We start from the raw sequence: 25,163 nt of genomic DNA, 5'->3' as shown, positions 1-25,163 counted from the left end.
ACAAAAACAGCGGCACTCACAGGATTTAATAAAGAAGACTCATGACTACAACAGGTCTGCGTTCAACATTTCAGTTGTCCTGACTGAAACATCGAAAGCGGGCCTGTCGTAGTCATGAGTCCTCTTTATTAAGTCCTGTGAGTGCTGCTGTTTTTGTATACACACATACAGTCAGGTGCATAAATATTGGGACATTGACAGAATTTTCATATTTTGGCCTCTATTCACCACCACAATGGCTTTGAAATGAAACAAACAAGATGTGCTTTAACTGCAGACTTTCTATAGAGGTTTCTATATGTGCCTCCCACTTTTTAAGGGGCCAAAAGTAATGGGACAAACTAAACAATCCTAAATCAAACTTTCACTTTTTAATACTTTGTTGCAAATCCTTTGCAGGCAATTACAGCCTGAAGTCTGGAATGCATAGACATCACCACCAGACGGTGGGTTTCAACCCTGGTGATGCTCTGCCAGGCATCTACTGCAAATGTCTCCAGTTCCTGCTTGTTCTTGGGGCATTTTCCCTTCAGTTTTGTCTTCATCAAGTGAAATGCATGCTCAATCGGATTCAGGTCAGGGGATTGACTTGGCCATTGCATAACATTCCACTTTTTAGCCTTAAAAAACTCTTTGGTTGCTTTTGCAGTATGCTTCGGGTCATTGTCCATCTGCACTGTGAAGCGCCATCCAATGACTTCTGAAGCATTTGACTGAATATGTGCATATAATATTGCCCCTTAACATTTCAGAATTCATTCTGCTGCTTTTGTCAGCAGTCATATCATCAATAAATACAAGGGAACCAGTTCCATGGGCAGTCATACATGCCCACGCCATGACACTACCACCACCATGCTTTACTGATGAAGTGGTATGTTTTGGATCATGAGCAGTTCCTTTCCTTCTCCATACTCTTCTCTTCCCATCACTCTGGTACAAGTTGATATTTGTCTCATCTGCCCATAGGATGTTGTTCCAGAACTGTAATTGCTTTTTTAGATGTTGTTTGGCAAACTCTAATCTGGTCTTCCTGTTTTTGAGGCTCACCAATGGTTTAAATCTTGTGGTGAACCCTCTATATTCACTCTTGTTAAGTCTTCTCTTGATTGTTGACTTTGACACATATACACCTACCTCCTGGAGAGTGTTCTTGATTTGGCCAACTGTTGCGAAGGGGTTTTTCTTCACCAGGGAAATAATTCTTCTGTCATCCACCACAGTTGTTTTCCGTGGTCTTCCGGGTCTTTTGGTGTTGCTCTCTGGTGCATTCTTTCTTTTTAAGAATGTTCCAAACAGTTGATTTGGCCACACCTAATGTTTTTGCTATCTCTCTGATTGGTTTGTTTTGATTTTTCAGCCTAATGATGGCTTGCTTCACTGATAGTGACAGCTCTTTGGATCTCATATTGAGAGTCGACAGCAACTGATTCCAAATGCAAATGTCACACCTAGAATAAACTCCAGACCTTTTACCTGCTTAACTGATAATGAAATAATGAGGGAATAGCCCACACCTGTCCATGAAATAGCTTTTGAGTTGAAATTCCCATTACTTTTGGTCCCTTAAAAAGTGGGAGGCACATATAGAAACCATTGTAATTCCTACACCATTCACCTGATTTGGATGTAATTACCCTCAAATTAAATCTGAAAGTCTGCAGTTAAAGCATATATAGTTTGTTTCATTTCAAAGCCATTGTGGTGGTGAATAGAGGCCAAAATATGAAAATTCTGTCAATGTCCCAATATTTATGCACTTGACTGTATATATATATATATATTGTCACGACCAGGGTTTGTCGGCATGGTAGTCGACGGGTAATACCTGTGAGGACGCTATGGAGAGAGGAGTCTGGCTGTGGCACTGGTGCCTGGTGGGGAGCATTGGCTGTGCGTGGTTCCGTGTGGGCATACTGTCCCTCTGGTCTGGTTAGGCCTGGTGGTGCTTCTGTTCCGTTCTGGCATGGGCGCCGCCATCTTGTCTCCGGTCAGGTGACCTTGTTGCCCTATCCTGTTGTGTCACATGCTCCTCTCTGACCAGTCACGGCTGAGCACTGGGGATTTAAGGGAGTTCAGTGCTCCCATGCATTGCCAGTGCAACGTGTATCTCAGCCTAGCTGAGAGGGAGTTCTATGTGCTTATCCTGTTCCTGTGAATTCACTGTCTGCCAGTCAGCCTGTCAGCTCCTAGCTTCCGCTGGACTACCCCGCTTCCTCCTTCACCCTTGCCCATACCTGAGTGCCTGAGCCTGCTGACATCCTGCACATTGCCTTAGTTCACTACCTGCATACCTGGCTATTATTTTCCTGCATCACTACCTGCATACCTGGCTTATTATTTCCTGCATCACTACCTGCATACCTGGTTGATTATTTTCAGTCTCACTACCTGCACACCTGGACAGCTCTAATTGTTTCTACTTGGACATTAACCCATTACTTCCACCACAGAACTCTTGTGCACATTTATATAATCCTGGACTTTTATTTACTGCCATATTTTATGTCTTCTCAAGCACTTATTAAAAAACCTAGGCCCTGATTCAGACCCACTTGCGAGCGGCTGTCCGCTCGCAAGTGGGTCGATGGTCTGCACTGCGCATGCGCACGATGGAGGGAGCTCCGTCGTGCGCATGCGTGAGACGCGACGAGCGAAGGACTTTCCTTCGCTCGTAGTGTCTGATCAAAGGGGGCGTGCTGTCGATGTTGATTGACAGCACGCCCCCTTTGGTGGGCGTGCTGGGGGCATGCCTGCCAGACGGAGGCGTTCTCAAGGGAATGCCTACCGTCACAAGCCGGCCCCACTGACATCACTAGTGATGTCAGTGGGAGTGATTTTGGCTCTGATAGAGCCAAAATCACTCCTGGCCTTGCGGTTGAGAAACTCAACAGCAGGCTTCTGCTCGCAGTGGCGATGGTCGCGATGGTCTAGACCATCGCGACCATCATCCTGCACGCTCGTATATGCTGTGGGTGGTGAACCACAGCTATACGAGCGTCCAGGAGGACGCTCCATTTTAATGGAGGTGGGCTCTGACCAGAGCGAGCGCTCTGGTCAGAGCGTCCGGCTCTGAATCAGGGCCCTAGTTTTTTATTCAAATCCACTTCTGTGATCGCTCCTGCTACCACCCGGGTCTACAAACAACCCAGAACATAACAGTTTGCACTGGCCCCATGGATCCGGCCATGGAACTGGAGTCTGGAGCTGATTTTTTCCGAAGTATTGCTGGCCGTTTGGAAGGCCTGGAGGCTATGCAGCACCAAGTGGCTCGGTTCCTGCAAGAGATGGCTAAACAACAGGATTTAATTCAGAGCATAGCAACTCGCTTGGAGAGTGTGGAGACTATACAGCGACAGATGGCACAGTTTGTGCAAGACATTGCACGCCGCCTGGATACTGTACAAGCTACTTCAACGGCTCCTAGTGTGCTTGCAGCTACTCCTGTCCCCACTCCTGTGATTTCTTCATCTGTATCTACTCCTCTTTTGCATCTTCCCACACCTGATAAGTTTGATGGTACTCCAAAACTGTGATGTGGATTTCTCAATCAGTGCGATGTGCACTTTACTTTGCAAACCTCTAATTTTCCTGCTCCTAGAACCAAAGTTGCTTACATTGTGTCCTTGTTATTGGGCTCCACCCTAGAATCGGTTTCTCTGCTCTGGGAGCATTCAGATCCGCTTCTGGACAATTACCCAGAGTTCCTAGCAACATTCAGGAGGATTTTCGACGAGCCTGGAAGAACTTCCTCTGCTTCCTCCAGTATTATGAAGTTAAAACAAGGGACCCATCCTGTCAGCCAGTACGTCATTCAGTTTCCGACTTTGGCATCTGAACTCAAGTGGAACGAAGAAGCCTTGACATTGGCCTTTTGGCAAGGTCTATCAGATCGTTTAAAGGATGATCTGGTGACTCGTGAATTACCCTCTAGTCTTAGTGATCTCATTTCCCTTTGTAATAAAGTTGATATACGCTTTAGAGAGCGCCAAAATGAAAAACACAGAGCTAAGCGTTTCCCTTCCCCTACCCATCCCACTCCCTCCCTTTCCGACGAAGAACCCATGCAGGTAAATCATACGCGTCTCTCTAATGAAGAACGACAGAGACGCTTTAAAGAGAACCTTTGTCTATACTGTGGAGACTTGGGCCACCTGGTGGGTTCCTGTACCCGCAAGCCGGGGAGCGTCCCGTTTCTAGCTAGTTCTGGGTGTACTCAGCTAGGAGCAATTCTTCCGTCCTCTAAACGTATTGACTCTGTGTTGTCCATAGCCTTAGACATTAATTCTAGCCCTGTGTTTGTGTCTGCCCTTTTGGACTCCGGGGCAGCGGGGAATTTCATGTCGTCTCAGTGTCAGGGCTCAGCCAGGGATCGGCGCCCGCTTACCACACCGTCGGCTTCCCCTTTCATCCTGGGTGGTCGGTCGGCCTGCGCGACGGCGTGGGAGAAGCTGAGTATTCTCCCCGCTTGCTGTGGCTTCCTGGAGGGCTGGTGTCCGGCATCGCAAATCCGGACATGGGCGCCGCCATGACAGTCGGCCCATGTGACTGGATCCTTCTCCCTGATAGGCCCGTTCTCAGCTGATGCTGTGCACCTGTCTAAGGGTTCCCCTGGGTATAAAACTGTTCCACTGGTTATGGGACATTGCCTGAACAACGGTTGTCTCCTAGCGTGCTTTAGTGAGTTCCCGGTCCAGGTTCCTATTCACCCATACTGCAGCAGTGTGACCGCCTTTACCTGTGTGCCTTTACGTCTTTGGTGAATACCCGTGCAGCAGTGTTGTCACCTTTACCTGTGTGCCTATACATCTCTGGTGAATACCCGTGCAGCAGTGTTACCACCTTTACCTGTGTGCCTTACGTCTCTAGTGAACATCCGTGCTACAACGTATACCGCCTCTACCCGTGTGCCTTCTATCTCTGGTGACGTCTCAAGTAACCGTGAGTTGCTTCCCACTTGTAATCCTTATTGACGTTTGATCCTCGTGTCAAGGTGTTTTCTATACAGTATTTTAAGGGACTGTTTTGTGCCTAAGCAGACATATCCTTGCTGGGCCACGGGTGTAGTGTCTCTATCCCTGCAGGGCTTGGGTACCTGGTCAAAGGACTGTGACCTGCTCACGGGGTGCAGCTAAGCCCATATCCCAATTGGGGGGGTCACTGGCGAACACCATCCTGTGGGCTAGACTCCGCACCTTTGCCCAGGTCTCGCCAACACTCAAGACCTGTGGATGAGGAGAACGTACATCCAGGCCCCTCGTCTCCGCTTCTTTCCCCAACTTAGGCCCACCACGTCCTCTTCTCCAGTTTCTGACGTGACACTCAGTTGGCAGATAAATTACAAATTCCCTGCAGCTCCTTGGATCATTCTGTCTCCTGGACCTCCATTGATGGTAAATCTCTTTGTAATGGAACTGTGTCCAAGAGAACTCAACCTGTTTTAGTTCGTGTTAGAGACCTCCATGTTGAACATATCAGTTTCTTCATTATACCCAAGACTTCCCATGAAGTTATACTTGGATACCCGTGGCTGTTTAAGCACAACCCCAGAATTGATTGGAACACTATGCAGGTTCAGTCATGGAGTGTGGAATGTCAAGTGTCTTGCCTTCCGAAGACTGATGCCTTGTCATGGTCATTATCCCCTGATAGCGGTCTAGAAATACTACGGAATACACCCATGTTTGGGGCAAAAGTTTTGACAGCTATACAACTACAACCGTCTGTTGGGAAGTCCTTTGTAGCCCCAGGAGGGGTGACTCCAAAGCCTCAACCCCAGAGGATGTCTCTAAGGTCTCAACATCAAAGGATGTCTCCAGAGTCTCAGCCCCTTAAGGGATTTCTGAGTGTCCAGCCCCAGGATGGGGTTTTCAGCCCCATACCTCGAGAGGATGTTTCAAGTTTTGTTCCCCAGGAGGGGATTTCAAATCTAGCACCCCAGGAAGTGGCCTCAAGTCTCGTACCCCAGGAGGGGTTTTCAGTTTCCAGTTCCTGTTGTGCCAAAGCTGATGATGTCCACGCTTCCAGTCCTGTCAACAAAGTTCACTTGGCTCACCCTGTAAAGCCTAGAAGGTGTCCTGAGGCCACCCATAAAGGGGGGGTACTGTCACAACCAGGGTTTCTCGGCATGGTAGTCGACGGGTAATACCTGTGAGGACGCTATGGCGAGGGGCATCTGGCGGTGGCACTGGTGCCTGGTGGGGAGCATTGGCTGTGCGTGGTTCCATGTGGGCATACTGTCCCTCTGGTCTGGTTAGGCCTGGTGGTGCTTCTGTTCCGTTCTGGCATGGGCGCCGCCATCTTGTCTCCGGTCAGGTGACCTAGTTGCCCTATCCTGTTGTGTCACATGCTCCTCTCTGACCAGTCACGGCTGAGCACTGGGGATTTAAGGAAGTTCAGAGCTCCCTTGCATTGCCAGTGCAACGTGTATCTCAGCCTAGCTGAGAGGGAGTTCTATGTGCTTATCCTGTTCCTGTGAATTCGCTGTCTGCCAGTCTGCCTGTCAGCTCCTAGCTTCCGCTGGACTACCCCGCTTCCTCCATCACCCTTGCCCATACCTGAGTGCCTGAGCCTGCTGACATCCTGCTCATTGCCTTAGTTCACTACCTGCATACCTGGCTATTATTTTCCTGCATCACTACCTGCATACCTGGTTGATTATTTTCAGTCTCACTACCTGCACACCTGGACAGCTCTAATTGTTTCTACTTGGACATTAACCCATTACTCCCACCACAGAACTCTTGTGCACATTTATATATTCCTGGACTTTTATTTACTGCCATATTTTCGGTCTTCTCAAGCACTTATTAAAAAACCTAGTTTTTTATTCAAATCCGCTTCTGTGATCGCTCCTGCTACCACCCCGGGTCCACAAACAACCCAGAACATAACATATATATATAATATATATATGTATATATATATATATATATATTAAAAGAAACCCTCCACTTATGCACATATTGTGTGCTGGAGGCTGGGACTATAGATCGATATATACAGTATATATATATATATATATATATAAGTCAATAAAGCCGGCACTCCGCATAAGAAATGGATACTCGCCCTGGTGCCATCTCAGGTGTGTGTAACCTTGCGCGCAGAAAGAAGAGAAACAGCGGCACTCACGGGACTTCCAAATAAGACTTGGGACACAGTAGTGTGGTGGATTCAACGTTTCAGTCGGTGAAGACTTTTATCAAGAACACAGAAGAGATGCAAAGTACATTTATTTATAGGACTGCATTAGTGTGGTGAAGTGCTGTGTCCACCCCTCCTGCCTGTCTTGGGTGGATGACGTCATCAGCGTGCGGCCGGAGCATCATTGTGCACGTGATGACGCCCGACGTGTGACGCTGGTTCGATGACACGCCCTTCCCGGTGTCAGCCGCAGGTAGTGGGCAGTGGCATATGTGAAGTAACCTAGGTAACAGTGTAAAGTGTCAATTAAGACTTGGATATCATAAGTTACATGTTACTGTGAACAAAACATGTGCCATAATAAAACAGTTACAGTGAACAAGGTACCATTGATGATAATAAATAGAAAAAACATATATATTAGTGCCGGACAAACAACCATAAAAACAAAGACATGAGACATAACACTGTCATTGCGTTTCTAAAAGAAAATAGTGAGACTATTTAGGCATATTGCAATTTAATTTAAGATTTGGATCCAAAGAAAATTTATGAGGGAGGGAGGTGGGGAGTCATTTTCAAAGAATATTAGACTCATTCATATCAGTCCTTACCCCAGTGGAGCTCTTGTGGTGGTCCAGTATTTTATTTTTTTTAATGAAAGGGGCATGCAGGAGATACTGTCTGTGGCAGCACACCTAATGAAAGCTCTGAACAGGAAGGGGGCAGAGGGATTTTTAAAGTCTGGTACTAAACATTTCTTATCACTGTGCATCTGGGATTATGGATGGGAAGGCTGTGAGGGGAGGAGAGAGAACATATCCAGATACCATCACAAAATAGCCTTTCCATTTGGTGTTTGAGCTGCATATGACCAAACATGACTGTTATGATCAAGGAAAGCCAAGCCCACCAGGTTTGTATCTACAAATCAAGGTTGAAAAATGGCATAAGAGTATTTTGCAAGTATACCTATTTATGATGTTAGTTGAAATAATTACAGTATGAAACTATAATAAAAAAGTAAGCATCAGAGTAGCGGCACAAAAGCATGGCAATTTTAAAAAATATAGGACATCTATTAAACTTTTGCAACACAGCAGTGGCAGACAGGATGGCATTTTCTTAAACTATAAAATTAAAAATGTCAGGCAGCAATGCCTCAAACAGCACATAATGCAAAGAAAAGAGGTGCAAGATGTCCTTAGGCCCTTCCACCCACCCTTATGTTGTATATAGGACATGCACAGTTTAACAAACAAATCACTTCAGCGACAGGGACTGCCAGCTGTGACTGAAGCGATTGGTTTGTTTGGTCCCCCACAAAACAAGCTACCAATGGGCAGCTGACATTGCTGGCAATGATCTCTCTGTGCATAAGCTGGCTTTACAGAGGAATGATGTTGTCACCATCATTATCCGATTCCTCACCCTCATCAGTGTGTACATCATCTTCACACAATATTAATTCGTCCCCGCTGCAATCCACCATTACAGCTTCAGGTGCCTCTATAATTTTTGGATGTAATCGGCAGTAAAGGACTTCCTCGTGAAATTTGTGGTTAATTTTAATGAACATAATCTTGTCCACATTTTGAGGAAGTAGCCTCCTACGCCGATCGCTGACAAGGTTCCTGGCTGTGCTGAAAACTCTTTCTGAGGACACACTTTTTTTCCTGCCAGTAGTGAAACGGACTGTCTCACATGCCTATTTGGATGCTATCCTTAAAATAGTCCTCAACCATTCTTTGAATGGTGACCGTATCACATGGAGTCCGGTAGAGGTATCATTAATTGTAAGCAATTATTTTAGACCTGATCAGATGTCAAAACTTGTTTGTGTTGACTCATCTGCATCACCAGTGGGTCTTTTTTTGGGAAAGTTTAGTTTTTTCTAGGGGTGTGCACCGGCCACTTTTCGTGTTTTGTGTTTTGGTTTTGGATCTGGATCTTTCTTCGTGTTTTGGATCTGGATTGGTTTTGCCAAAACCACCCTTCCGTGTTTTGGGTTCTGGGTTTTGTGTTTTGGATCTGTATTTTTTTGAAAAAAAGCATAAAAACAGCTAAAATCACAGAATTTGTAGGTTTTTCTGCTCCTATGGTATTATTAACCTCAATAACCTTAATTTCCACTCATTTCCAGTCTATTCTGAATACCTCACACCTCACAATAGTGTTTTTATGTCCAAAAGGTTGCACCGAGGTAGCTGGATGACTATGCTAAGCGACACGAGTGGGCGGCACAAACACGTGACCCATCTAGGCGTGAAACTGCAGTGGCAGACAGGATGGCATTGAAAAACTAGGCCCCAAACTGTACATAATGCAAAGAAAAAAAAGAGGTGCAAGATGGAATTGTCCTTGGGCCCTCCCACCCACCCTTATGTTGTATAAACAGGACATGCACACTTTAACAAACCAATCATTTCAGCGCCAGGGTCTGCCACACAACTGTGGCTGAAATGATTGGTTCGTTTGGGCCCCCACAAAACAAGCTGGCAATTAATCTGTCCCTGCACAAACTGGCTCTACGGAGGCAAGATGTCATCCTCATCCTCCTCATCCACCGATTCCTCACCCTCTTCAGTGTGTACATCCTCATCCTCACAGAGTATTAATTCGTCCCTGCTGGAACCACAGGTCCCTCTGTACGTTCTGGAGGCTGGTCTCCCTGGAAGAGTTGATAATTCATTTTATGAACATCATCTTCTCCACATTTTGTGGAAGCAACCTCCTACGCCTTTCGCTGACAAGGTTCCCGGCTGCACTAAACACTCTTTCGGAGTACACACTGGAGGGGGGGCAACTCAGGTAAAATAGAGCCAGTTTGTACAGGGACCTCCAAATTGCTTCTTTTTCCTGCCAGTACAGGTACGGACTGTCTGACATGCCTACTTGGATGCTGTCACCGATGTAATCCTTTAACAGACAGACGCACGCTTGTCGCTGCTGCTTTGAGGATTCAAGTGCGGCTACAGCCCACACAATTCACAAAGACAGAAAAAAAAAAAGAATATTTTTATTGTTTGTGGAGCACACTTTGAGGGTTACACCACCCTTTAACAGACAGACGCACGATTGTCGCTGCTGCTTTGAGGATGCAAGTGCGGCTACAGCCCACACAATTCACAAAGACAGAAAAAAGAAGAAGAATATTTTTATTGTTTGTGTAGCACACTTTGAGGGTGTCACCACCCTTTAACAGACAGACGCACGCTTGTCGCTGCTGCTTTGAGGATGCAAGTGCGGCTACATCGCACACAAGTCACAAACACATTAAAAAAATTGTTTTTTATTTTTTGGAGCACTTGGAGAGTTACACCACCCTTTAACAGACAGACACACGCTTGTCGCTGCTGCTTTAAGGATGCAGGTGCGGCTACAGCCCACACATTTCACAAAGACCAAAAAAAAAAGAACAATATTTTAATTGTTTGTGTAGCACACTTTGAGGGTGTCACCACCCTTTAACAGACAGATGCACGCTTGTCGCTGCTGCTTTAAGGATGCAGGTGCGGCTACAGCCCACACATTTCACAAAGACAGAAAAAAAAAGAACAATATTTTAATTGTTTGTGTAGCACACTTTGAGGGTGTCACCACCCTTTAACAGACAGACGCACGCTTGTCGCTGCTGCTTTGAGGATGCAGGTGGAATCTAGACGGGATTTGGAACCGAGGACACACTACCTCCATCAATTGTCTAAATCCCACTGCACTAATGTCGGATACCGGACGCACGTCTAACACCAAAATAGCAGTCAAGGCCTCAGTTATACGTTTTGCTTCAGGATGACTGCTGTTGTACTTCATCCTCATCGCTAGGGACTGTTGGAGGGTCAATTGTTTAGTAAAAGTAGTGATGTTCCTACTTCCTCTCTGGGATGATGAACAACTCCCAGCAGCAGCAACAGCACTAGGAGGAAGTGGTTCTTGATCTTTCCCTATTTTATTTTTATCGGAGAAAGTTTGGTCCTCCATTTATGTTATATTGATATATATACGTGCGGCTAAAGCGCACACAAACACAGAAAATATTATTTTATTTTTGCTGGAGAGTAGTGCACTTTGTGGGTTACACCACCCTTTAAGAAATGAGCCAGCCGGCTCTTTACTTATGGGACACAGGCGCACGCTTGGCGCTGCTCCTTTGTTGATGCACGTGCAGCCACAGTGCACACAAGTCACAAACACAGAAAATATATTTTTTTTTGGTTTGGAGTGTACTTTGGGGGTTACAGAACCCTTTAATGGTCAAGCCAGCCGGCCCTTTACTTATGACACAGGCGCACGCTTGGCACTACTTTGTTGATGCACGTGCGGCTACTGCGCACACAATTCACAAACACAGAAAATAATTTTTTTTTGGGTTTGGACTGGAGTGTACTTTCGGGGGTTACAGCACCCTTTAACGGTCAAGCCAGCCGGCCCTTTACTTATGACACAGGCGCACGCTTGGCACTACTTTGTTGATGCACGTGCGGCTACTGCGCACACAATTCACAAACACAGAAAATAATTTTTTTTTTGGTTTGGACTGGAGTGTACTTTCGGGGGTTACAGCACCCTTTAACGGTCTAGCCAGCCGGCCCTTTACTTATGACACAGGCGCACGCTTGGCACTACTTTGTTGATGCACGTGCGGCTACTGCGCACACAATTCACAAACACAGAAAATAATTTTTTTTTGGTTTGGACTGGAGTGTACTTTGGGGGTTACAGCACCCTTTAACGGTCAAGCCAGCCGGCCCTTTACTTATGACACAGGCGCACGCTTGGCACTACTTTGTTGATGCACGTGCGGCTACTGCGCACACAATTCACAAACACAGAAAATAATTTTTTTTTTGGTTTGGACTGGACTGTACTTTCGGGGGTTACAGCACCCTTTAACGGTCAAGCCAGCCGGCCCTTTACTTATGACACAGGCGCACGCTTGGCACTACTTTGTTGATGCACGTGCGGCTACTGCGCACACAATTCACAAACACAGAAAATAATTTTTTTTTTGGTTTGGACTGGAGTGTACTTTCGGGGGTTACAGCACCCTTTAACGGCGCACACTTGGCACTACTTTGTTGATGCACGTGCGGCTACTGCGCACACAATTCACAAACACAGAAAATAATTTTTTTTTTTGGTTTGGACTGGAGTGTACTTTGGGGGTTACAGCACCCTTTAACGGTCAAGCCAGCCGGCCCTTTACTTATGACACAGGCGCACGCTTGGCACTACTTTGTTGATGCACGTGTGGCTACTGCGCACACAATTCACAAACACAGAAAATAATTTTTTTTTTGGTTTGGACTGGAGTGTACTTTCGGGGGTTACAGCACCCTTTAACGGTCAAGCCAGCCGGCCCTTTACTTATGACACAGGCGCACGCTTGGCACTACTTTGTTGATGCACATGCGGCTACTGCGCACACAATTCACAAACACAGAAAATAATTTTTTTTTGGTTTGGAGTGGAGTGTACTTTGGGGGTTACAGCACCCTTTAACGGTCAAGCCAGCCGGCCCTTTACTTATGACACAGGCGCACGCTTGGCACTACTTTGTTGATGCACGTGCGGCTACTGCGCGCACAATTCACAAACACAGAAAATTATTTTTTTTTTGGTTTGGACTGGAGTGTACTTTCGGGGGTTACAGCACCCTTAACGGTCAAGCCAGCCGGCCCTTTACTTATGACACAGACGCACGCTTGGCACTACTTTGTTGATGCACGTGCGGCTACTGCGCACACAATTCACAAACACAGAAAATATTTTTTTTTTTGGTTTGGACTGGACTGTACTTTGGGGGTTACAGCACCCTTAATGGTCAAGCCAGCCGGCCCTTTACTTATGACACAGGCGCACGCTTGGCACTACTTTGTTGATGCACGTGCGGCTACTGCGCACACAATTCACAAACACAGAAAATAATTTTTTTTTGGTTTGGACTGGAGTGTACTTTCGGGGGTTACAGCACCCTTAACGGTCAAGCCAGCCGGCCCTTTACTTATGACACAGGCGCACGCTTGGCACTACTTTGTTGATGCACGTGCGGCTACTGCGCACACAATTCACAAACACAGAAAATAATTTTTTTTTTGGTTTGGACTGGAGTGTACTTTCGGGGGTTACAGCACCCTTTAACGGTCAAGCCAGCCGGCCCTTTACTTATGACACAGGCGCACGCTTGGCACTACTTTGTTGATGCACGTGCGGCTACTGCGCACACAATTCACAAACACAGAAAATATATTATTTTTTTAGCACTTGGGGGGAGCACCCCTGATGGACAGAGCACCCCCTGGACAACACTACAGCACCCCTTTAGGACTGGGACACTGCACAGGACTTTGGAGTGGACACAGCCCCTATGGAGAACTGACTGCACAACACAGTCCAGCCAGCCCCTATGGACTTTGAAGTAGTGGACACAGCCCCTATTAACAACAGCAGCACAGCACAACACAGCCAGCCCCTATGGACTTTGAAGTAGTGGACAACAGCAGCACTACACTACAGTACACAGCCCTAACTCCCACCCTCCCTCTTCACTGTCCACAGCCGAGTGAGAAAATGGCGCCGACGCGGGTACCTTATATAGGATCCAAAACCCGCGAGACTCGGAAGGCGGGATGATGACGTTTTGCCTCGATTTCAGATCCGAGTCAGGCGGGAAAAGTCGAGCCTGATTCGGATCGGGGGGGTTCGGATTTCAGAAATCCGAACCCGCTCACCCCTAGTTTTTTCCTGGCAGCCGCACTTTCTGGAGAAACTAAAAGAGAAGCCATTGCTGCATCACATGCTGCTTGAGCTGACAATTTGCTTACCAACAGCTCTTTGCATCCCTTCAGATCTGTGCCTGTGGGTAAAAAAGACACAACATATGACTTAAACCTAGGATTGAGCACGGTCGCCAAAATGTATTGCTCCAATTGGAAGATCCTGACAACCCTTGGATCCTGGCAAAGCGAATAAAGGACTTGATCTACAGAATCGCTTCGTTTCAGCTACTCCTTCAGTTTCCAACAGTCTAATGAGGGGAATTACCTGACTCAAGCTGGTAGTGTCTGAACTCACTTCACAGGTGACTACTTTGAAGAGTTTCAGCACTCTGCACAACACGGAAAGTATTTTCCACTGAGCTTAAGTAAGGTACAGTCCCCCTCCTCTTTCAAAGTCATACTTCGTTGTGCAGCTTTGGATCACTTTTTGCTATTCCTCCATCAGCTCAAGCATCTAAAGGGTGGAATTCCACCTCAAAACTACTTGTTACTTTAGCTGGTGACAGGACAAATTCAACATTTCTTGAAGGTGCTGCAATCTTCTACATGCATCTGCTTAATGATGAAAATGCCCAGAAATTTTGCGGGCCACAGAGAGCATCTCCTGCACGGCCCTGTAATTTAAAAAAAAATTTGCACCGCCAAGTTAATAATGTGACCAAAACATGGGCAGGGTTGGAATTCACCCAGCTGTAATGCTTTCACAACATTCGTGGAGAAATTACAAATCCCGAGGAGAGTCCAAGTGGGGTAAGCCATTTTGCAATGACTTCTCTGAGTTTTTATAAGAGGTTGTCAGCAGTATGCCTTAGTGAAACCGGTGATGCACAGAGTAGCCCCTGCCCCTGCCCCTGAATGAGCTGCTTTTTCTGAGATGATGCTGCTGCTGTTGGTCCCACTGATGGAAATACACTCACCCAGTGGACTGTTACAGTCATGTAATCTTGCGTTTATCCTGTTCCATTTGTTCACATATCTGTGGTTAAGTGGACAGTCGGTACAACGGCATTTTGAAGGACACTAATTAAGTTTTTTTAACGTCCCTGTACAGGCTGGGAATTACTTTTCTAGTGAAGTGGAACCTAGATGGGATTTGGTAGTGGGGACAGAGGACCTCAATTAACTGTCTATAACACACTGCACTAATGGTGGATATCGGACACACATCTAATACCAGCATAGATGTTATGGCGTCAATGATCCGCTGTGCAACTTGGTGACTGCTGTCAAAGGATTGTTAAACAGTCAGTTGTTTTTAAGAACTACTACTAGTGGTCTTCCTGGTCCCCTTCTGGGATGAAGACCCACTCCCAGCAGCAGCAGGCATAGCACTCAAAGATTCTTCTGAGGAATCCAGGATGGGGAAGGGCTAAGTTAGCCTTATCAAATTGGATGCATGACTACTTCCGATCATGATTGAGGATATTGTTGATGAAGGTGTTGGTGGTGAAGATGCCAGGTGCTTGATGCTAACAGAGAGAATGGAGCTAGCTGATGCTGGACTGCTTGTTTCTTTTTTAGCCAAAGTTTCTGAATTTGGCAAACATTTTTGATGGATGCGCTGTAGATGACATAGCAGGGAGGATGTTCCTAGATGGTTAGGGTCCCTACCTCTACTTAATCTGACATGACAAATGGTACAGATGGCTTCACAATTTTTGTCCGGATTTGGGTAGAAATGATTCCACACATAAGAAGTGGATTTTTATTTTATTTTATGTCCAGGCATGACAATGGGCTTTTCCTTATCCTGGGCAACAACTGTTTCCACTGGGGCCTGATTTACACAAATAACATCCTCATCATCAGCATCTTCATCATCAACATCCTTATTAGCATCAGGTACACAAATATCCTCCTCATCCTGGTGCACTTCCATAGAAGCATCCTCAATTTCTATGTCAGCATGTTGACTTGCGCTGCTCATCCCCACATTTGCAGAGGATGCACAAGTGGTGGAAAGAGACTCCTTTTCGAGTACTGTATTGGAAAGTCAGGCTCACACATGGCACCTGCCAAAACACTTAGACTCTCCTTACGGTTTTGTGACATTTCTGAGTGCACAGTTGGTTCCTGTGCCTTAATGATTTTAATTTTTTTAAAACATCTATAGGGAGAAGGGCTTACATAATCATAAGAGGCAGAACCACCAGTCATAAGCCTTTCCTTGCCACTTTGTGTGGTGAAAGGCATATTGCCAATTTTGTCTTTCCGCAGCTAACTTTCCCTTTGATGATTTTTTTTTTTACCAATGTAAAAGATTGGTTCTTTGATTTTAGATGCCCTGACTTAAGCCCTGTAATGCCCTTGGGCATCGGGTTGTTAGGATCTGCGGTTAACAGATCATCTTGGTTGCAATTCCCAGTCTTAGTTGCTACTGGGACACTGCATGAATTCCTCTGTCTGTGTGCTGATCTCATGTGTTCAGTAATTACTGTCTGTCTGTGTGCAGTATCAGCTGCACACTAGTTAATTGTCTTGTCTGTGTGCACAGGCCAGGTGCACGCTAGTCTGTCATTAGGGAGGCTTGCAGGGCTTGCTCTGATTGGACCCTGTATCTGTTAAATTGCAGCCAGCCCTTCACTTCATGCCGGTGATAGCGTTTTCATGTGTTTCCGGTTGTGGCAAGTCTCCTGTTTGTTGCAGTTGAGTTCCAGTTCTCCTGTTTGCTTTATTTCTTGTCTGCCATTGTACCATCCAGGCGGCATGGTCTGCATAACATCTGCTGTTTGCCGCTTGTGTCATCTTGGTGGCACGGTGTGCATTCCTGCTCCCAGCCACTTGTGTCATCTTGGCGGCACAGAGTGCACTCACAGTCCTAAGTGCGCAATCCAGTGCACCAATGCCTGTGTGAACCCAGTGACATAGGTCGCACCTCAGTGTCCTTAGGGCCTGATTCAGACCCGCTCACGAGCGCATAGTGCTTGCAAGCAGATCGATGGCCAGGCAGTGCGCACACTCTATTAGAGCAGGAATTTCACTGGGGCTTGCGATGGATGAGACCCTACCACAAGGGTCTCATCGCAAGCCTGATGGTCATGATAATCATGACCATCGCCAGGCTACCCACTAAAGCTGTGGGTGGTCACCCACAGCATAGCGTGCAGCCTGGTGGCCGGGGTTGAAAAAAAATGGCCTGCCCTGATTAAGAGCAAGCGCTCGAATATAGCGAGTGGTTCTGAATGAGGGCCTTAGTGCACAATTCTGTGCACCAATACCTGTGTCAACCCGGTGACATAGGTCGCACCTCAGCATCCTAAGTGCGCAATCCTGTGCACTAACACCTGTGTCAACCCAGCAACATAGTGTCCTAAGTACCCAATTTAGTGCACCAATGCCAGTGCCTACCAGCCAAGGCCTACCAGCCTAAAGGCTGCTACATGGTCAAAGCCGCATCCAATTCAGCCCAGAGGCTGCCTCTCGCCAAGGCTTACGCTACACGGCCAAAGCCACATCTTGCTACTCGGCCCAAAGGCTGCTCCTCACCCAGACTTGCCAGTCCTCAAGGCTGCAACACCTCTCCAACCCTCAAGGCAAAGCGGCTACCACTAGCCAAGTATTCCAGCCCTCAAGGCTGTAGCTGGACTTTCCTATTACTTTCAGTTGTTATCATCTATCAGTCTACATTGGGTTCCCCCAACCTATCACCTTACGTAATCCACCACTCTAAAGTCATAGACATCGTTTTCCTCCAGGAATCATTACATTATCACCGCCCCAAAAAGAAAAATTAAATCATAGAGCTGCAGGATTAACCATGGAGCCCGGTCAGAATCCAACCCAAATTCTTACAGCCCAGATCCAGATCTTGACCCAGAAAGTCCAGGAGATTTCTCTCCGTGTCGAGAATACACAAGCAACTCCAGCTCCAGCTCGCCCTCTCAAGCCCAAACTTAATTTGCCAGACCGATTCTCTGGAAATCGGAAGGCCTTCCTGAATTTCCATGAAAGTTGCAAGCTCTACTTTTGGCTTTGGCCTGAGTTGTCAGGATCTGAGACTCAATGAGTTGGCATTGTAATCTCCCTGCTTCAGGGTGACCCCCAGACCTGGGTCTTTGGCCTACCTTCTGCCCACAGTGCTCTCCAGTCAGTAGAGGCCTTCACAGCCTTAGGCCTTCTCTATGATGACCCAGACAAGGCAACATTGGTTGAGTCAAAACTTCGGTCCCTAGTACAAGGCCAGAGAGCTGCAGAGGACTACTGCATGGAATTCCGCAAGTGGTCGATTGACTCCAGGTGGAATGACCCAGCACTTCCGAGTCAGTTCCGCCTTGGTCTAGATTAAAGATATCCTGGTACAACATTTTGTTTTGGAGACACTGTATGACTTCATGCATCTAGAAGTTCGCATAGATCGCTGTCTCCAAGAACGGTGACTGGAGAAGGAGCTTCCTACACATGCTCCTCGATCATCAGTTTGGGTAACTCCCACCAGATCCAGTTGGGTGCATACAGTCTCTCTGCCGAAGAGAAATGGAGAAGATGCTCTCTAGGCCTTTGCTTATATTGTGGAGAGAAGGAAGGTACATACAGCCGCAAATTATCCTGTGAAATTGTGAAAAGGAAAGGTCTAGGTGTCTTGGGAGAGATACATCTAGGCCTTGCACCTGTCTCTCCTGCAAATTCAGTCCTGATATCCACAATTATCCAAAGGATAGATCATCAAGTTTCTGTGCCGGCCTTCATAGATAATGGTGCAGCAGAAAATTTCATGGACATCACCTTCTTCCACACCTTGGGGCTGGCATCCAAACCTCTAAAGCAACCTCTCTCCGTGGTCGGGCTTAATGGTGAAGAACGATCTAGGATAACCATTGTATCCCAAACTCCTCCCATTCGTCTGTCCATTGGTGCCCTACACTCTGAAGAAATTATATTCCTGTTACTTTAGTGTCCACTGGCACCTTTGGTCCTAGGTCTCCCTTGCCTCAGGAGACATAATCCTGTCATCCATTGGCACACTGGAGAGATTCTTCAATGGGGTGACACCTGCTCTTCTACCTGCATCACATTCCCTGTCCATCTGGCTGCTGCCGTCCAGCCTGAATTGGCCTCCAAGATTCCGGCTCCTTAATTGGATTTGGCAAAAGCTTTTTCTAAGAGGAGGGCGGATATCCTGCCACCTCATCACTCCTATGACTGCTCTATTGACCTTCTGCCTGGAGCAAAGCTTCCCAAAGGTAGACTTTATGCACTGTCTCTTCCAGAGAGCAAAGCAATGTAGGAATATATCCAGGAGGCCTTTGAGAAAGGCTTAATTCAACCTTCCAAATCACCGGTCAGAGGGGGCTTCTTTTTTGCAGAAAAAAGATGGTTCTCTCCGACTGTGTAGAGACTTCTGAGGTCTAAACAATATCATGGTGAAGAATTCATACCCACTGCCTCTGATTTCCAACTTGTTTGATCAGCTCCGGGAGGCCTCCATCTTCACCAAGATAGATCTCAGAGGGGCATATAATCTGGTTCGCAACAGAGAAGGCGATGAGTGGAAGACGGTTTGTAACACCCATTCCGGCCACTATGAATACCTAGTGATGTCATTTGGCCTATCCAATGCCCCAGCCGTCTTCCAGGACTTCATCAATGATGTGTTGAGGGAATATCTTGAGGTATTTGCAGTAGTCTACCTCAACGATATCCTGATTTACTCCAACTCCCTGGAAGAACATTGTAAGCATGTGAGGCAGGTGCTGTTAAAATTCCTGGAGAATAATCTATATGCCAAACCAGAAAAATGTGACTTCGAAGTACAAGAGGTATCATTTTTGGGATACATTATCTCCTTTTAAGAATTTTCAATGGACCCAGGCAAAGTCAAGGCCAATTTTGATTGGTTAAGCCAACCAATCTAAAAGCAGTTCAACGCTTCCTTGGCTTTGCCAACTACTATAGAAGATTTATTAAATCTTTCTCGTCTATAGTCGCACCTGATGTGGAGCTTACCAAGAAAAGAGCAGATGTGGCAAACTGGTCGACCCAAGCTCTTCAAGCCTACAACTCCTTAAAAGCTGCCTTTATCTCTGCTCCAGGCCTTTCAACATCCAAATCCAGATCTCCCATTCATTGTCGTGGAAGATGCTTCTAAAATTGGCATGGGCGCTAGTCTATCACAGAGAGATCCTGAGAATGGCAAACTACATCCCTGCACCTTTTTCTCTCGAAAGTTCACCTCAGCCAAGAAGAACTACAATGTTGGGAATCATGAGCTTTTGGCCATCAAATGGGCGTTTGAGTATTGGAGGCACTGGCTGGAAGGAGCGAACCACATCATCACGGTGCTCACTGACCATAAAAATCTGTCATATATTGAGTCCGCCAAGAGGTTGAATGCCAGACAGGCCCAATGGGCATTATTCTTCACCCGTTTCAATTACGTTATCTCGTTCCAGTGAGGCTCAAAGAACTTTAAAGCAGATGCGCTGTCTTGCAGTTTCCAACCTGTCCAGCCAAACACTGTCTTGGATGATATCATTGTTCCCACTTCTAACATCCATTTTGTTGTGACCAGAAATCTTGCGGCTCTCATTTGCGCCTGTCAGTCGGAGGCTCCAGCAGAGATGCCAAAAGGAGTCCTCTTTGTTCCAGAAAGATTTTGGAAGGTGGTTCTGCTGGATTTTCATTCCTCCAAACCATCCGGGCATCCAGGCATTGCTAAGATGACTGAGTTACTGTCTCGTTCGGTTTGGTGGCAGTCTATGGGTCAAGATATCTGGGAGTTTGTGTTAGCATGTGACATCTGTGCTCAAAGCAAGTCTCCTCAAACAGCTCCTCCTGGTCTCCTGCTTCCTCTTACTACTCCTTCTGAGACGTGCTCCCATATTGCCATGGATTTCATCGTAGACCTCCCACCCTCCTCCCATTGCTCCGGTATCTGGACGATTGTGAGCCATTTTAGCAAGATGGTGCTTTTTGTTCCTCTCACCAAGTTGCTGTCTGCTAAGGACTTGTCTTCCTTATTCATGCTTCATGTTTTTAGACTCCATGGCTTATCCACTGACATCATCTCTGATCAAGGGATGCAGTTTGTGGCGCGGTTCTGGAAGAATTTCTGCTCTACCCTAGGTATCAACATCAATACCATCCACAGTCTAACGGGCAAACAGAATGGGTAAACCAGTCTCTGGAGCAGTACCTCCGATTCTTCATCTCCAAGTACCAGAATGTCTGGGTATCCCTTCTTCCATTGGCAGAGTTTGCCTTCAACAATTCATGTCACTCCTCATCATCTGTGTCACCTTTCTTCTGTAACTCTGGGCTGCACCCTAGAGAAAACTCTTTACAGACAGTTTCAACTGATATTCCATCTTCCACATCAGTTGTAAGGCTAGGCTCAGTTTGGAGAAAGGTTCACCAGTGTCTGATTAAATCATTCTGTTGTGCCAAGACTTGGGCAGATAAGCATCGGTGACTGTGTAACTTCAAAGTAGGTGATTTGGTGTGGCTGTCCTCCGGAAATATCAACATCTGCCAATGGTCTCCGATGTTAGGTCCCAGGTTTATTGGGCCATTTAGAATCGTCTCCCGAGTCAATCCTTTGGCCTTCTGTCTGAAGCTTCCTGTTAACCTCAGAATCAATAACACCTTTCACTGCTCTCTGCTCAAGCTGGCATCTTCATCTCTCAGGTACAGCTCTGGACGGCCAGCAAGACCCTCACCCCTTCCTGATCCAAGGACACTGAGAGTTTGTGGTGGAAAAAACTCTGTATTCCAGACTCTCACGAGGAGGCTTTATATTCCTGGTGCACTGGAAGGGGTATGGATCAGAGGAGCGTTCCTGGATTCCGAAAAGATCTTTACATGCTCCTACATTGCTGAGAAGATTCTAGAGAACTATCCTGACAAACTAGGGTCTAGGGGTTCCTTAACCCCTTGACAAGGGAGGGGTACTATTAGGATCTGTGGTTAGCAGATCATCTTGGTTGCAGTTTCCAGTCTTAGTTGCTACTGGGACACTGCATGAATTCCTCTGTCTGTGTGCTGATCTCATGTGTTCAGTAATTACTGTCTGTCTGTGTGCAGTATCAGCTGCACACTAGTTATTTGTCTTGTCTGTGTGCACAGGCCAGGTGCACGCTAGTCTGTCATTAGGGAGGCTTGCAGGGCTTGCTCTGATTGGACCCTGTATCTGTTAAATTGCAGCCAGCCTTTCACTCCATGCTGGTGATAGCATTTTCATCTGTTTCCGGTTGCGGCCAGTCTCCTGTTTGTTGCAGTCAAGTTCCAGTTCTCATGTTTGCTTTATTTCTTGTCTGCTGTTGTACCATCCAGGTGGCATGGTCCGCATAACATCTGCTGTTTGCCGCTTGTGTCATCTAGGTGGCATGGTGTGCATTCCTGCTCCCAACTGCTTGTGTCATCTTGGCAGCACAGAGTGCACTCGCAGTACTAAGTGCACAATCCAGTGCACCAATGCCTGTGTGAACCCAGCGACATAGGTCGCACCTCAGCATCCTAAGTGCGCAATTCTATGCACCAATGCCTGTGCCAACCTGGTGACATAGAGCCCACCTCAGCGTCCTAAGTGTGCAATCCTGTGCACCAACACCTGTGTCAACCCGGCAACGTAGGCCGCACCTCAGCGTCCTAAGTGCACAATTTAGCGCATCAACGCCAGTGTCTACCAGCCCTCAAAGCTGCTACATAGCCAAAGCTACATCCAATTCAGCCCAGAGGCTGCCTCTCACCAAGGCTTACCAGCCCTTAAGGCTGCTACATGGCCAAAGCCGCATCCAATTCAGCCCAGAGGCTGCCTCTCACCATGGCTTACCAGCCCTCAAGGCTGCTACATGGCCAAAGCCACATCTTGCTACTCAGCCCAAAGGCTGCTTCTCACCCTGACTTGCCAGTCCTCAAGGCTGTAACACCCCTCCAGCCCTCAAGGCAAATTGGCCACCACTAGCCAAGTATTCCAGCACTAAAGGCTGTAGCTGGACTTTCCTATTACTTTCAGTTGTTATCATATCCAGTCTACAAAAGGTTACCCAATCTATCACCTTACATAATTCTCCGCTCTAAAGTCATAGACATTGATTCCCTCCAGGAATCGTTACACAGCTTTAGTAGATGATGTAGATGGACTAGTATTGTCATGACTGGTGGCACTGGCCGCAGCTCCAGCACTAGTATGTGGTTCCTGCTCTCCTCTCAACCGATCGTTCTCCATATCAACAAACATGAATGAAGTGGGGTACAGCACACACATCAATCAATGACTTACGGTGTCACTATTTTTTATGAATAAGACAAGAATAACACACTGCACTACCACTTACGGTGTCACAAGATTCTTTCTGAGTAAAACACTGCACTAACACTTAGTGTCACAAGATTTTCTTTGAATAAGAAAAGAATAACACAAGATTTTTTATTAGTAAAACAATGCACTACCAGTTACAGTGTCACAATATTTTTTATGAATAAGAATAACACACTGCACTACCACTTACAGTGTCACAAGATTTTTTATGAATAAGAATAAGACACTGCGGTACCACTTACAGTGTCACAATATATTTTATGAATAAGAATAACACACTGCGCTACGACTTATAGTGTCACAATACGTGGATGATAAACTGCGGTCTGGCCGGCAGTGTCACCAAACAATCATTTGTTTTACACTACGGAAGAGCACCCCTGGTCGAGGCAGCAGCCCCTTGATGAACAGCACAGCACCCCTTTATGGACAACAAAGCACCCCTGCGGAGTGTGGATGGACCACCTGCAGAATCACAAATACATGGATGATAAACTGCGGTCTGGCCAGCAGTGTCACGGAACAATAATTTTTTTTACACTGGGGAAGAGCACCCAGAGAAGTAGCATGAAGCCAGGGTGCCCGGAGCACGTGCGTGCTATGGCACCGCCCCCTCAAGTGTTCCAGGGAGGAGGCGGGTCCATATGGGATTAAAGTAAAAGAAGTAAAGATAAAGATTAGGGGCAGCATCAAAGTGGGGCATGGAGGGCTAAATATATGCCGCCTTCCCCCTGTCTCTCCATCCTCCTGCCCCAGCTTTCCAGCCTCCTTCTGTATCACTCCAGTAGTAGTACCCCTTATGCAGGGCCCTCTGTAGTAGTGCCTATATGCATTGCCCCCTGTAGTTGTGCCCATATGCAATGCCCCCTGTAGCTGTGCCCATATGCAGTACCCCCTGTAGTGATGCCCATATTCAGTGCCCCATGTGTAGATGCCCATATGCAGTACCCCCAGTAGTTGTGCCCCTTAAAGTAGTGCCCCTGTAGTTGTGCCCCTGTAGTTGTTCCCCTGTAGTTCTGCCCCTTAAAGTAGTGCCCCTGTAGTTGTGTCCCTCAAAGTAGTGCCCCTGTAGGTGTGTCTCTCAAAGTAGTGCCCCTGTACTTCTGCCCCTTAAAGTAGTGCCATTGTAATTCTGCCCCTTAAAGTAGTGCCCCCCATAGTTCTGTCCCTTAAATTAGTGCCCCCCTCATAGTTCTGTCCCTTAATGTAGTGCCCCCCTCGGTGTTGTCCCTTAAAGTAGTGCACCCCCCCGTAGTTCTGTCCCTTAAGTAGTGCACACCCCCCCTGTACTTACCTGATCCATTGTGACCGTCATCCGGGCTGTCGTCCCAGCTGTCGTGCTGACTGGATCTAACTAGATCCAGCAGGCACAGCCGCGCAGGTTCCTCAGCGCACGGGTGACATCATGACACCCACTGCATCACTGGGAACACTGGCCTCTGCAGCGATTGGAGGCTTCCTTAGCTTCCGATCACTTCCGACGCCAGCGTGGTCAGTCATGCATTAGTGGTGAAGCAACGGCCCCCAGCGGCTGTCAGCTTAGACAGCTGCCGAGTAGAAGGCAGCACTGCAGACACAGCGCATGGCACCTTCGGCACCTGGAGCTGGCACTCCACTGCAACCATCCTCCCTACGCCCCTGAGATCACCCCTAGACGAGGCAACAGCCCCTTGATGAACAACACAGCACCCCTTTATGGACAGCAAAGCACCCCTGCGTAGTGTGGACGGACCACCTGCAGAGTCACAAATACGTGGATGATAAACTGCGGCCTGGCCGGCAGTGTCATGAACAATAACAGCGTAGCTAGCACACACAAAAAATATGAAAACAAAATATTTTTTTTTGTGGAATGATAATTATTAATTTTAACTTTATTTTTTTTTAGACTTGGAAAGAGCACCCCTGGATTGACAGAGCACCCTTGGACGACACAGCACCCCTTTATGAACTGCAGCCCTAGCCCTATGATTGACAGGACA

Source organism: Taudactylus pleione, unplaced genomic scaffold, assembly GCF_031769625.1.
Source record: "Taudactylus pleione unplaced genomic scaffold, aTauple2 ptg000305l, whole genome shotgun sequence".
Classification (NCBI taxonomy): Eukaryota; Metazoa; Chordata; class Amphibia; order Anura; family Myobatrachidae; genus Taudactylus; species Taudactylus pleione.
Note: the sequence above shows the minus strand (reverse complement) of the source record.